The 12,271-nt window shown below is 41.7% G+C and overlaps 1 protein-coding gene and 1 pseudogene across 1 annotated transcript in view; one reads left to right on the forward strand and one right to left on the reverse strand.

Moving 5' to 3' along the window:
- Cdyl2 (chromodomain Y like 2) overlaps positions 1-12,271 on the forward strand; it is a 180,629-nt gene that overhangs the window by 14,989 nt on the left and 153,369 nt on the right. The window lies entirely within an intron of this gene.
- On the reverse strand, positions 1,600-2,802 carry LOC103742415 (annotated as a pseudogene).

Below are 12,271 nucleotides of genomic sequence, written 5' to 3' on the forward strand. Positions count from 1 at the left end.
AAGAATCGTGTATATGTAAAGACCCATGAAGACCCAGTGTTTTAGTTACTTTCCTACTGATGTGATAGAAACACTGGTCAAAGAAATTTGTAGGAGGAAGAGTTTATTTGAGCTTATGGTTCCAGGGGAATTCCAGTCAGTCATGGTGGGGAGGCATGGTGGCAGGAGATGACTGGAGCAGGAGCAGAAGCTAAGCTCTCACATCTTCAAGCAGGCACAGGACACAAGAGATCGACTCGAGATCTGCCCATCCCCAGTGACGTGCTTCCTCCAGCATGGCCACACCTTGCAAGACCTTCCAAAATAGCACCACCAACTGGGGACAAAATTTCCAAATACTTGGAGCCTGTGGGGGACATTCTCATTCAAACCACTACACCCATACAGTGGTTGTCTTTAGAATGCAAAAACACATGGCCTTCTTCAAAACATAGGTCTAACTTTCTGAGGGATGCATGGTACCCTGTGGATCATCAGGTTGTTTCTGTGTCTTGCTTATCAACCATGACAGAGACGGAAAGGTCTTTGATACCTGGAGGCATTTCTTTGTCCTGTTACCTGTCCCCTGTTGCCAGGAGTGTCATGCTGACTTTGGGGCGCTGATGCAATCCCCCTTTCTCTATTGACTTGCTGACTCATGGTTTATCCTCTGAAGAAACATAATCTTTGATAGCCTAGTTGAAAAATAGTTTTGCTGAAGTTGACAGTGTCGACATATTGAAGTTGTTGATATTTTCTATGCCTCTTGTATAAACTGATATTAACAGTAGTAAAAACAGCAGCACCCTTCTTCAGTGCGTGCTCACTGTGCACATACTGGAGGAAATTTTCACACGTATGGTGTAGTGTGGCCTTTTCTGGGTACTAGTGCCCCTCCTCTGGTTATTGTTCAGACAATGAAGTTTGTTTTTTTCCTAAATAGGGGAGGCAGGAACTTTATTATTAGCATAAACCATATATAACCAAAACTACAATTGGGAAACAAACAGTTTCACTTTGGAAAATACCTTGTAGGAACCTGGTTTCCTTATCTGAAAGAAGTCATTATAAATAACGGTTACCTGAAGGGCTGTTGGGAGGATTATAGGATGACTACATGGAGGAACACACTCAAGTATTAAGACATTGTCTGAGGCATGAAAGTTCACAGCACAGTTCATACCAGGATCTTCCTTTAACTTTAAAACCTCAAACAATATTTAATTTTTAAATTTTAATTTTTTTTGAGACAGGGTCTCCCTGTAGCCCCAGCTGGCCTGGAACTCACTATGTAGACCAGGCTGGCCTTGAACTCTCAGAGATCCATGTGCCCCTGCCTCCTAAGTGCTGAGATTAAAGGCATGCACCACCACCCCAGGCAGGAAGCATTTCATTTTTAATACAAGAACTAATGTTTAAAATATAAAATCCTTAATTGGAGTGTTTATCCCAGTTTTTTATCAAAAGCTATTTATAAAATGCTTCAACACTGATGATATAAAACTGATGGTATTAAAGCTGCTGAAACTTTGTTATGATCAAACTTTTAACTTACAAGATTAGAGTCCAAAGTCACTTTGCCTCTGGAGAGAATTGCAGAGACTTCAGACAGATAAGCCTTCATTCTCCAGCAACTGACACTGCCTTATGCCTTCTATCATAATCTCCAACCATTCTCTTGATGTGCGATGATTCGCTCTTCAACTGCTTGCAGGACTTCCTCTTAGTTTTGTAATCTGCAGATCCCTTAACTTGCTTTGGCCTATTGTGTTTGTCAGTGGCAGCCGTGTACTCTGCACCTTATTCTCTGTAATCATCCAATTCTTTATCTAGATGAGAAAGCTCTTTGTTGACCTCATCAAGTTATGCTTGTAAACGCTTGCATTCCTGTAGACCTGTGTCAGAATTTCTCTTGTAATGTTGTCTTTGTTGATCTGAAGTGATAGGTGGATATTCCCTGATCCAGTCCTCTCGTCACAGGACTGGACTCGCCACCTGCAGTGTAGTCTGTTTCACAGTAATCTGGCTCTCCTCTCTTTGACTTTCCTACTCTTCCCTTTGTGGGAGCCCTTTTGTCTGTAAGTTGCCACTACTGCCGTAATGAGACTGTTTGATGTCATCCACAGGCCAATTTAGAGGAAGCTACTGAGCCACTTAAGGCACCAGTGGTGTTGACTTGGAAGATTCTGGATATGAACGCTTGCCATTCACTTTGCCATTAGAGGAGTAAGCCAAGGCACTGTCAACCCTGTCCACATAGTCAGATGGGGGTGGAGGCATGTCTAGTGTGCCCGCAGAAACATTTTTAACCCACTCTTCGACATTGGGGGCCTGCTTATCATAAATTTGTTCCTTGGGGCTGGAGGGATGGCTCAGTGCTTAAGAACACTGGCTGTTCTTGCAGAAGACCCAGATTCAAATCCCAGCACCCACATGACAGCTAATCACTGTCTGTAACTCCAGTCCCAGGGGATCCGACAGCCTCTTCTGACCTCCACAGGCATTGCATGACACGGATGCACTTACCTACATGCAGGCAATACACGCATGCACATAAAAAAATAAATATGTTCCTTATCCCACCACATATTGGACTTATCATACTGGACTTATCATATCTTTCATGGAACGCTTCACGAATTTGCGTGTCATCCTTGCGGAGGGGCCGTGTATCATTCCAGTTTTAGTATATGTGCTGCCGAAGCGAGCTAGAATCACATTTTAAACCAGATTGGATTAGGTGCCACTGGTCATGACTCAATAAGTGACTCAGTGCTCTGGCTTGCTCTGGACCTCACTCTGATCCTTCTGCCGTAGCGCCATCTTGCACTGTGTTGTCAATGAATATTACATTAAGAACAGGAAAAGGAAAAAGAAGGCTTCTCTGTGCTCAGCGTGGCAACGCGTGTCATATTATTCAAGAGGCTGAGCTATGTGCTAATGTGACGTAAGTTACCAGAGTGGAAGCCTGTATGCCAGTGTGACATGAGCCCTTGTGAATGAGTTGTTTAGGTGGAGAAGCATCTGCTGGCTCGTAGCTCTGCTTTTGGCTGTGCTGCCCCAGAAGAGGCCACGGCTCTACCCAGCCTGGAACTCACGCTGATAGTCTCTGCTGACTCTGCCTTTATTGAGGCTTGGCATAGAGACTGGTGTTGAGGGCTAACAGGTCTCAGTCAGTTTGAACTTGTTCTTGTCCTTCATATTCATGAGGCTGGGCACATTTTCCACAAGCCCTCTCCCTTTCCCTTTGCATGTCACTTGTACCCCTTCACTATAACTGGCAGAGTGGTGATTTTGAAAACTTTTCCTTGCCACCATGGACTAGTGGATGGAGGCTTCCCATTGGTGAGGCACATAATCCCAGATCCTAGCTAATGAAACTGCACACTTGCTATTTTCTAAAAAAGTTACATTGCACATGTTAATGTTCTATACTGAAATTAAGAAAGCAAGTTCAGATAAGTAGAACCATTTATACCAACACCAAGAGACACAGGGCTAGAGAGGTGTAAATGCTGTTTTCTCTGCCTCTGTGATAAGTGGTAAAGTTCTGATGGTAATTTATCTGTGTTCTTTTATGTAAGCAACTCACCCTGAATGGAGCGGCATCAGAGGTTATGTGATTACGGGGTAGCTATGCAAACATGCACTTTCTATCTCAGATGTCTTACATTGAGCTGCCCAGGTGACTTGACGTTCATCACAATCGTAGCTGAGAGTCAGAGTGGTTTAGATGCCTATTCCTCGTCCTCACAACACATCCATTCTGCCGTGTTGGCAGTCACCTGGTACCTCCAGGAAACCGTCAAAGGAAAAGTGTGCTCTGCTGTTGAGGCAGCCTTTCCATGCTGGTGCAGGGAACTAAAGTTGGTCTGGTGCAGGTTCCACCTGGGGAGCCACTGACTCAGTCACTAGGACCACTGGCTGCCTAAGGTGTTCCTTTCTCCTTTCTGGAAGAACCAAGAGTCTTTTAAAAAAGATTCTGTCTTATTTTTTGACTATCTTTTATTTATTCTCTGCTAATTCTGTACATGAACACGATGCATTTTGATCCTTTCTACCCCCATTTCTCCCTTCCCACCCCACTGACACCCTCCAATATGTCCCCTTACCACCTTCATGTCCTCCTCCTCTTTTCTTTCATAACCCACTGAGTTCAATTAGTACTGCCTGTTGACTGTTGAGTGACATTGGATGTTGATGTTAAATGTTGACTGATCCTGTTGGCTTGGTCTTGTGCAGATCTTGTGCAGGTGACCACAGCTGCGGTGCCTTCATGAGTGCAGTGGCCGTGTCATGTCCAGAGGATAGCACCTCACAGCTCTCCTCCCCATCCTCCTGCACTTACATTCTTTCTGCCCCTTCTTCCTTAATGGTCCCTGAACCTTGGGGGGTATATTTTACTATTGTCTGTGTTTATGGAGTAACATTGCAGTGTGCTGTTTTGATTGTAGTCAGCTGGTTGTTTCTGTTCCTGTCTCCCATGTTTCCAAGTACCCAGTCAACTATTTCCATATTTCCATGCTTACATGAAGGATTATCTAATAGAAGATAGAGTCATATTTGCCTCAGTTGGTGCCATGAGCGCAACATAAGAGGTACTTACGGTAAACATCCAAGTGTTTCAGAAAGCTCTTGGCTATTAGAAATCTGGGCTGCTTTTCTCTGGAATAAGTCTATTTTTTGCTTTCCAGCTCTTAGAATTTTTGCAGTTTTCATATAAGATAATCTGATAGTATTTAGATCCCCTCCCCTGTCTGAACCTCCCTATTGCCCCCTGCCCAATTTAATGCACTCTATTATATATATGTACATATAAATATGTACATATATACATCATCAAACGTCCTTCAGTATGGGTCCATCCAAGAGAGAGAGAGAGAGAGCACCTGTTTAGCCTACCAAGATACTTATCCTTGAAAGAGATTGTTTCTCCCCCTCCCAGTAGCTATCAGTTGCCAAAAGTTCGTTAGGTTGGGTAGGGTTTCTGACCTACTTCCCATGTCTGTGCTGGGATTTTGTCTGGTTTGTTCATGCTGTCAACATTGCTGTGAGTTCATGTGACTCACAGACTAGCTGTCTGGAAAACTCTATTAGCTTGTGGTCATTCATCACCTCTGGCCTTACAGCCTTTCCACCTACTCTCCTGCAATGAATCCTGAGCCTATGGATACAGAGGTTTGAACTAGTGTCCTATTCAGGGATAAGCCCTCTGCAGGCTCTTGTTCTCTGCACATTGGCCAGTTGTGGGTTTCTGTGTTAATCACTGTCTGCTGCATAAGGAAGCTTCCCTGGTGAGCATTGAGAGATACATTAACCTATGAGTGTAACAATAAGTCATTAGGAGCTAGTTTAATATGATAACTGTTTACCAGAAAACTAGTATTAGACTATCCCCTATGCCCTGTGACCTGTCTAGCCTTAGGTTCCTGATCCTGATAGCAATGTCAGGTATAGGCTCCATCCTAGGAAGTAGACCTTAAATCCAATTAGAGAGTGGTTGGTTACTCCTGTAGTATCTGTGCCATTATTGCACTGGTGGGCAGATCTTGCTGGGCCAGTTGCTTTTGTGTAGTTCTTAAGAGTCACAGCTGGGTAAAGTTGATGATTTTTTTCTTCGGGTAGCATGCACAGCATTTTTCAGCACTATGAATACTAGCCACTAGAGATGAGGCTCTGAAGTTAGGACCAGCTTGATTTCTCCTTGTTTGCTCTACAGCTCATGTATTCTTGTGTTTTAAAGACCTATCGTGTCTTATTTATGTTCCCTAAATGCTCTTGGGTGAGGGTCCATCCCCTGGAGCCTAGTCAACTACCCAGCATCACACCCTTAAAGAAAACTGACTCTCCTTGTCCCAGCAGCTATTAATTTTCAACAGCAGGGGTTTTGCTCATCTCCCCTATCTATGCTGGGCCCTTTCTGGCTTAGGTTTACACAGGTCTTGTGCATGCTGTCATTAGTGCTGTGGGTTCATATGTGCAACTACCTTGTGGTGTCTAGACAACACGGTTTCTACCACTTCTGCTCCTGTGATCTTTCTGGCTCTCTTCCACAGTGATCCCTGAGCCTTGGGAGGAGACAGTGTGGTATATGTATCCCATTTCTGGCTGAGCACTCCAAAGTCTCTGCATGTTGACAAGTTGTGGGCCTCTCTGTTAATCACCATCTGCTGCAACAAGCAGCTTTTATGGTGAGACTTGAGAGATGCACTCATCTATGAGTATAAAAGTAAGTCTTTTGAAGTCAGTTTAATACTATGTACATTTAGCAGAATGATAGTAGATTCTCCCGTTTGCCTGCGACCTTCCTAGTCACAGGTTCTTGGCCCTGATAGCAAATATTCTCCAGTCTCTTAATGTCTCACTTAAAATATATTACCTAGAGGGCTGGAGAGATGGCTCAGCGGTTAAAACAAGCACTGACTGCTCTTGCAGAGGACCCAGGTTTGATTCCCAGCACCCTCATGACAGCTATGAACTGTCCTTAACTCCAGTTCCAGGGGAATCCGAAGCCCTCTTCTGACCTGCACAGCATTGCATGACATGGGTGTACTCATATACATGCAGGCAATACACTCATACACATAAAATAAAAATAATAAAATATTAAAAGAAAGAAGAAATACCTTTAAAAAATATATTACCTAGAACAACTCTAGTTTTTATCAATAAACGCCATGTCTTAAAAGTTGTCCACCAGATGCCTGTCTGTTTTAGTCTTAGGAGAAGTCAGATCCTGAAATGAAGAATAAATATTAAAAACACAGAAAACCATAGTCTTAGAACTTCTGAGTGTTAGGTAAAGTGGTATTCTAAGGAACATTCATGACCTTGAACATAAATATTAAAAACAAAAGCATTATATTTAGTGTGCATCTCGGAAAAAATAAAAGGAAATCGTTAAAGAATAAACATAAATGAACGCAAATATTAATAAAGCCAAACAAAAATAAAATGTATTAGCTTGTAGTTTCATTAAAAAATATTTTTGTGTGTGTATGAGTATTTTGCCTGCATGCAGGTAGGTGAACCCGTGTCATGCAGTGCTCTCAGAGGTCAGAAGAGGGCATTGGGTCCCCTGGAACTAGAGTTAGAGATGGTTGTTAGCTGCCATGTGGATGCTGGGAGCTGAACCCAGGTCCTCTGCAAGAGCAGCCAGTGCTCTTTACTGCTGAGCCATCTCTCATGCCTCCATGTTTGCAATTTTTGATGTCAGTTTACATATATATATATATATTTATTGTGGCAAAATATAGCATTTAAATATCCATCTCAATTACTTTTTTGTGTATCTGTATTTTATGTGTATCTGTGCATACATGTTTGTGTATGCATGTCTGTGTGGGTGTGTATGTGCATATGTGCACATGCATTTGGAGGCTAGGGGTGGATGTTGACTGTCTTCCTTAATCACTCTCCACCATATAATATATATATATATATTTTTTAATTTTTTTTATTTTTTGGTCTTTTTGAGACAAGGTCTCCCTGTAGCCACAGCTGGCCTGGATTCGCTAATGGAGACCAAGCTGGCCTCGAACTCACAGAAATCTGCCTGCCTTTGCCTCCTGAGTGCTGGGATTAAAGGCGAGAGCCACCATGCTCGGCTTCCACCTTAGTTTTTAAGGCAGAGGCTCTCACTGATTCTAGAGTGCTCCAGTTCAGCTAGGCTGACTGGACAGTGAGCCCCAGGGATCCTCCTGTCTCAGTCTCTCCATCTCTGGCATTATAGGCATGCGCCACCATGCCTGGCTTTTTTAAAAAATGGGGGTTCTGGGAGATCGAACTCAGATCCTCATGCTTACCTGGCAAGCCCTTTACCACTGAGCAGCCCCCAGCCCTGTTTAGCTGTTTTTAATTGCACAGTTCTGTCTGTGACATGTTGCCCTTCCACAGTGTTATATAACCTTCCCTGCTATCTAGTTTCAGAGCCTCATTGCAAGTGGAAACTACACACCCATAATTAGTCACTTGCGTTTCCCCAACCTCGGGAAGTTGTCACTGTTCTACTTTCTGTTTCTATGGATTTGCATACTTAGGATAGTTCATATAAATGGAATCATACCATATATGGTCTCTTCTATTTAACTTGAAAATGTCTAAAGATTGAATATGTTATTTATTATTTTTATTTTATGTGTGTGAATGTATTGCCTGCATGTGTGTAAGTGCACCCATGTTGTGCAGTGCTCACGGAGGTCAGAAGTGGGTATCAGATCCCCTAGAACTGGAGTTATGGACGGTTGTGAGCTGCCATGTGGGTGCTGGGAATCAAACCTGGGTCCTCTACAAGAGCAGCCAATACCTTTAACCACCAAGTCCTCGCTCCACCTCCTCTATTTAATCTTTAAAAAAAAACTTACAGTAATATTTTCAAGGCTCATCCGTATTGTAGCATACAGTCAAAACTGCATTACTTTTATGGTTGAGTAATATTTTGTTATTGCCTCTTGTCTACATTTTGTCCAGTCATCTGTTGGGAACAGGCTGTTTGTTCCTTCCAGCTACTTTGAACAATGCTGCTGTGAGCACTGGCTAATAGATACCTGTCCTAGGGCCTAATTTTCCATTCTTTTGGAGATAGTTCTACATTTAACTTTTTGAGAAACAGTCAACCTGCTTTTGACAGTGCCTGTTCCTACATTCTCACAGGATTGTACATGCACTGTAGTTTATCCACATCCTCGCTGACACTTATTTTCTGTGTATTTTTTATTATAGTCATTCTGATAGTTTTGATATGGCAGCTCATTGTTTTGATTTATGTTTCCTGAAATGATGAATGATGTTGAGCATCTTTTCATGTGGTCAGTTGCGATTTACATATCTTCTTCAGAGATATGTTTGTTCAGACACTTTACCCATTTGTGTGTGTGTGTGTGTGTGTGTGTGTGTGTGTGTGCACGGTAGGGTAGAGGTTGACAGTGGATGTCCTCCTCTGTTGCTTTCTCACCTGAACCTGGGATCCATCTGTCCCCGTCTCCCAAGTGCTGGGTCTCTGGATATGCACCACTGTACCCAGGTTTTACATGGGTGCTAGGAATCCCAATTCAGGCCCTTCTGGCCCCACTTTGCCTATTTTCGAATTGAGTTTTTGTTGCTGATTTGTATGAGTTTCTTCAGAAATATATACTGGATTATTAAATCCTGATTGTGATCTGAAAATACCTTCTTGTATTTTGTGAGTTATATTTTTACTCTCCTGACTATACCTTTTGATACACAGAATATTCATTTTAATGAAGTCTAGTATATCTATTTTCCTTTTGCTACTCCTAGTTTTTGGTGTCATATTTAAGGATAGAACTCCCAACACCATGTAAAATCGAAACAAGGCATTGTTATTTTATTACCAATTTTAAGAGAAGAGCTGTCAGTCTTTCAGCGTTGAATATGCTGTTAGGTTTCCACCCTTTGTCCTGCTGAGGGACTTTCTTATTTATATATATATTCATGAAAGGGTGTTGATTTGTCAAGTGTCTTTCTGTGTCAGTTGAGATGGTTACGTGTTGTATTCCTTCTTTAATGTAGCTAGCACATTATGTTTATCGATTTTCATGTGCTCAAACATCCTTGCATTCCTGGGCTAAATCCATCTTCCTCACGATCTGTAACCCTCCTGATAGGCTGCAGAATTCAGTTTACTAATATTTTATTGGGGCTTTTGTATCTGTATCTATGGGATATTGGCCTATACTTTTCTTTTCTTGTGTCTTTGTGTAGCTTGGTATCAGGTCAGTGCTGGCCTCATTAAATGCAGCTGAAGATGTATTCTTCTTTAATTTTGGGGGCGTAGTTGGAGAGGATTGGTGTTAGTTCTTTTAGTGTTTGGTAGAATTGACCAGTGTAGCCACCGGGCCCTGACCTTCTCTTTGTTAGGAGATTCTGATTACAGATTCAATTCCTGTACATGTTGTACGTTTACTAAGGTTTCTTACTTAAGTTAGTTTTGGTCACTTCCCGTTTATAGGTCTTTTCACATTTCATGCAGGTTGTTGGTGCACAGTAATTCTTGGTATTTTCTTACGTTTAATTTCTGTACAGTGTCTAGCAATTCTCCCTTTCATTTCTGATTTTAGCAGTTTGAATCTGTTTCTTTACTCAGTGAGTTTAGCTAAAAGTTTGTCAATTTTATCTTTTCAAAGAACCAACATGGGTCTCTTTGATTTTCTTCTAGTTTTTTCCTCCTCCGCCTTCATCTTTTATCTTTATGATGCCTTTGCTCCTTCAAGCTTTAGGTTTTCCTTATTTTCTAGTTACTTCAGGTTTGCAGTTTGATTATTGATTTGTGATCTTTGGTCTTTTTAAATGTTTACTCTTCCCTTTTTTTTTGGTCTTTTATTTTAATTTATGTGTTTTAGTGCATTGCCTATATGTATGTAAGTGCACCCGTGTCATGCAATACGCACAGAGGTCAGAAGAGGGTGTTGGGTCCTCTGGAACTGGAGTTAAGGATGGTTGTTAGCTGCTATGTGGGTGCTAGGAACCGAATCCAGGTCTTCTGCTAGACTAGCCAGTGCTCTTAACTGCTGAGCCATCTCTCCAGCCCTGCCCCCTCTTTTTTTGAGACAGGGTCTCCCATAGCTGGCCTGGAGAACTCACTGTGTAGATCAGGCTGGCCTCCATCTCACAGAGGTCCACGTGCCTCTACCTCCCTAGTTCTGGGATTAAAGGCATGTGTTAGAACAATCCATTCTTTTGGTGTTCTAACCTATATGTGTATTTTATAATGAGTCCTGTTAAAGTTCACCTTGCTGCTCAGGATGGTCTTCATGGTTTGATTGCTTGTTTAGTTTTTTGAGTTCTTTGTATGTTCTAGACATTAATCCTCTGTCAGATGTGTAGCTTGCAAAGATTTTCTCCGTTCTGCAGACCGTCTTCTCATTCAATGAACTGTCCTTTGCTGTGCAGAAGCCTTTTAATTTGTCAATTATTACCACTAATTTTTGAGCAATTGGAATTCTGTTCAGAAAGCCTGTGTACATTTGCCTCTTGTGGGTGTTTTTCTGACATTTCCCTCTAACAGGTTCAGAGTTTCCAGTCTTGCATTAAGGTCTTTGATCTATTTGGAGCTGATTTTTATAGGGTGAGAGATAGGGATCTACTTTCATTCTTTTCCATGTGGATACCCAGTTTCCCAGCACCATTTGTTGAAGAGGCCGTCTTTTTTCCAGTGTATATTTTTGGGGTCTTTGTCAAAAATCAGGTGGCTATAGTTGGATAGGTTTACACCTGCATCCTGTATTCTGTTCCATTGATCTGTGTGTCTGTTCTTGTGCCAGTACTGTGCTGTTTTTATTGCTATGGCTCTGTAGCATGACTTGAAATGAGATATGATAATATCTCCCTCATTATTCATTTTGCTCAGGAATGTTTTAACAGTCCAGAATCTTTTGTGTTTCTATATGAATTTAAAGTGGGCTCTTTTTTTTTTGGTGTTTCTATAAAGAATTGGAATTTTGGTGGAGATTGCATTGAATTTGAGGTCACTTTTGGTGTTATAACTATTTCCACAATATTAATTCTTCCAACACACAGGCATGGGAGGCCTTTCCAGCATCTTCTTTAATTTCTTTCTTCCAGCCACTATGGAAATCCATATAGAAGTTTCTTGAAAAACTAAAGCCAAATCTACCATGTGACCATCTATACCACTCCTGGGTATCTACCCAGAGAACTCCAAGTCAACTTCTCACAGAGATGCTTACACATCAGTGCTTATCCCAGCGCTAGTGACAGAAGCTAAATTGTGGAACCAAACTGGGAGTCCAAGAGCAGAGCAATGGATAAGAAAATGTGGTGCCTTTTTAGCCACAGAGAAGAATAAAGCTATGTAATTTTCAGGAGAATGGATGCGACTGGAGATACTAAACTAAGCAAATTAAGCCAGTTTCAGAAAGACAAGTATGCTTGCTTTTGTTTGTGGTTCCTAGGTTTCATATAGATTACATAAAGTCATGAATGTATCAGTGACTTCAAAGTAGAAGTGAAGCCCTAGGGGAACAACAGGGAGTAAGGAGATGGGGATATATTTTAACATACAACACTGATTGTGTGAAAATGTCCTTAGACAATCATTACCATGTATAATGAATGCATGTTGGAAACTTTTAAAAATCCATTTTAGAACTTTTGTTAGGAATTCATAGAAAGCTCTTGGGTTAGTAGGATGGGAGGAGCACAGCGTCAGTTTGACTTTCGTTCATTCGATTCTTATTTTTCAAGGTTAAGAAAATAGTAGTCATACTTTACCTTCCAGCTTGCAGATGGTGATAAATTGGTGTCTGTAGTT

Source organism: Nannospalax galili, unplaced genomic scaffold, assembly GCF_000622305.1.
Source record: "Nannospalax galili isolate Female #2095 unplaced genomic scaffold, S.galili_v1.0 scaffold1080, whole genome shotgun sequence".
In the NCBI taxonomy this organism is placed as follows: Eukaryota; Metazoa; Chordata; class Mammalia; order Rodentia; family Spalacidae; genus Nannospalax; species Nannospalax galili.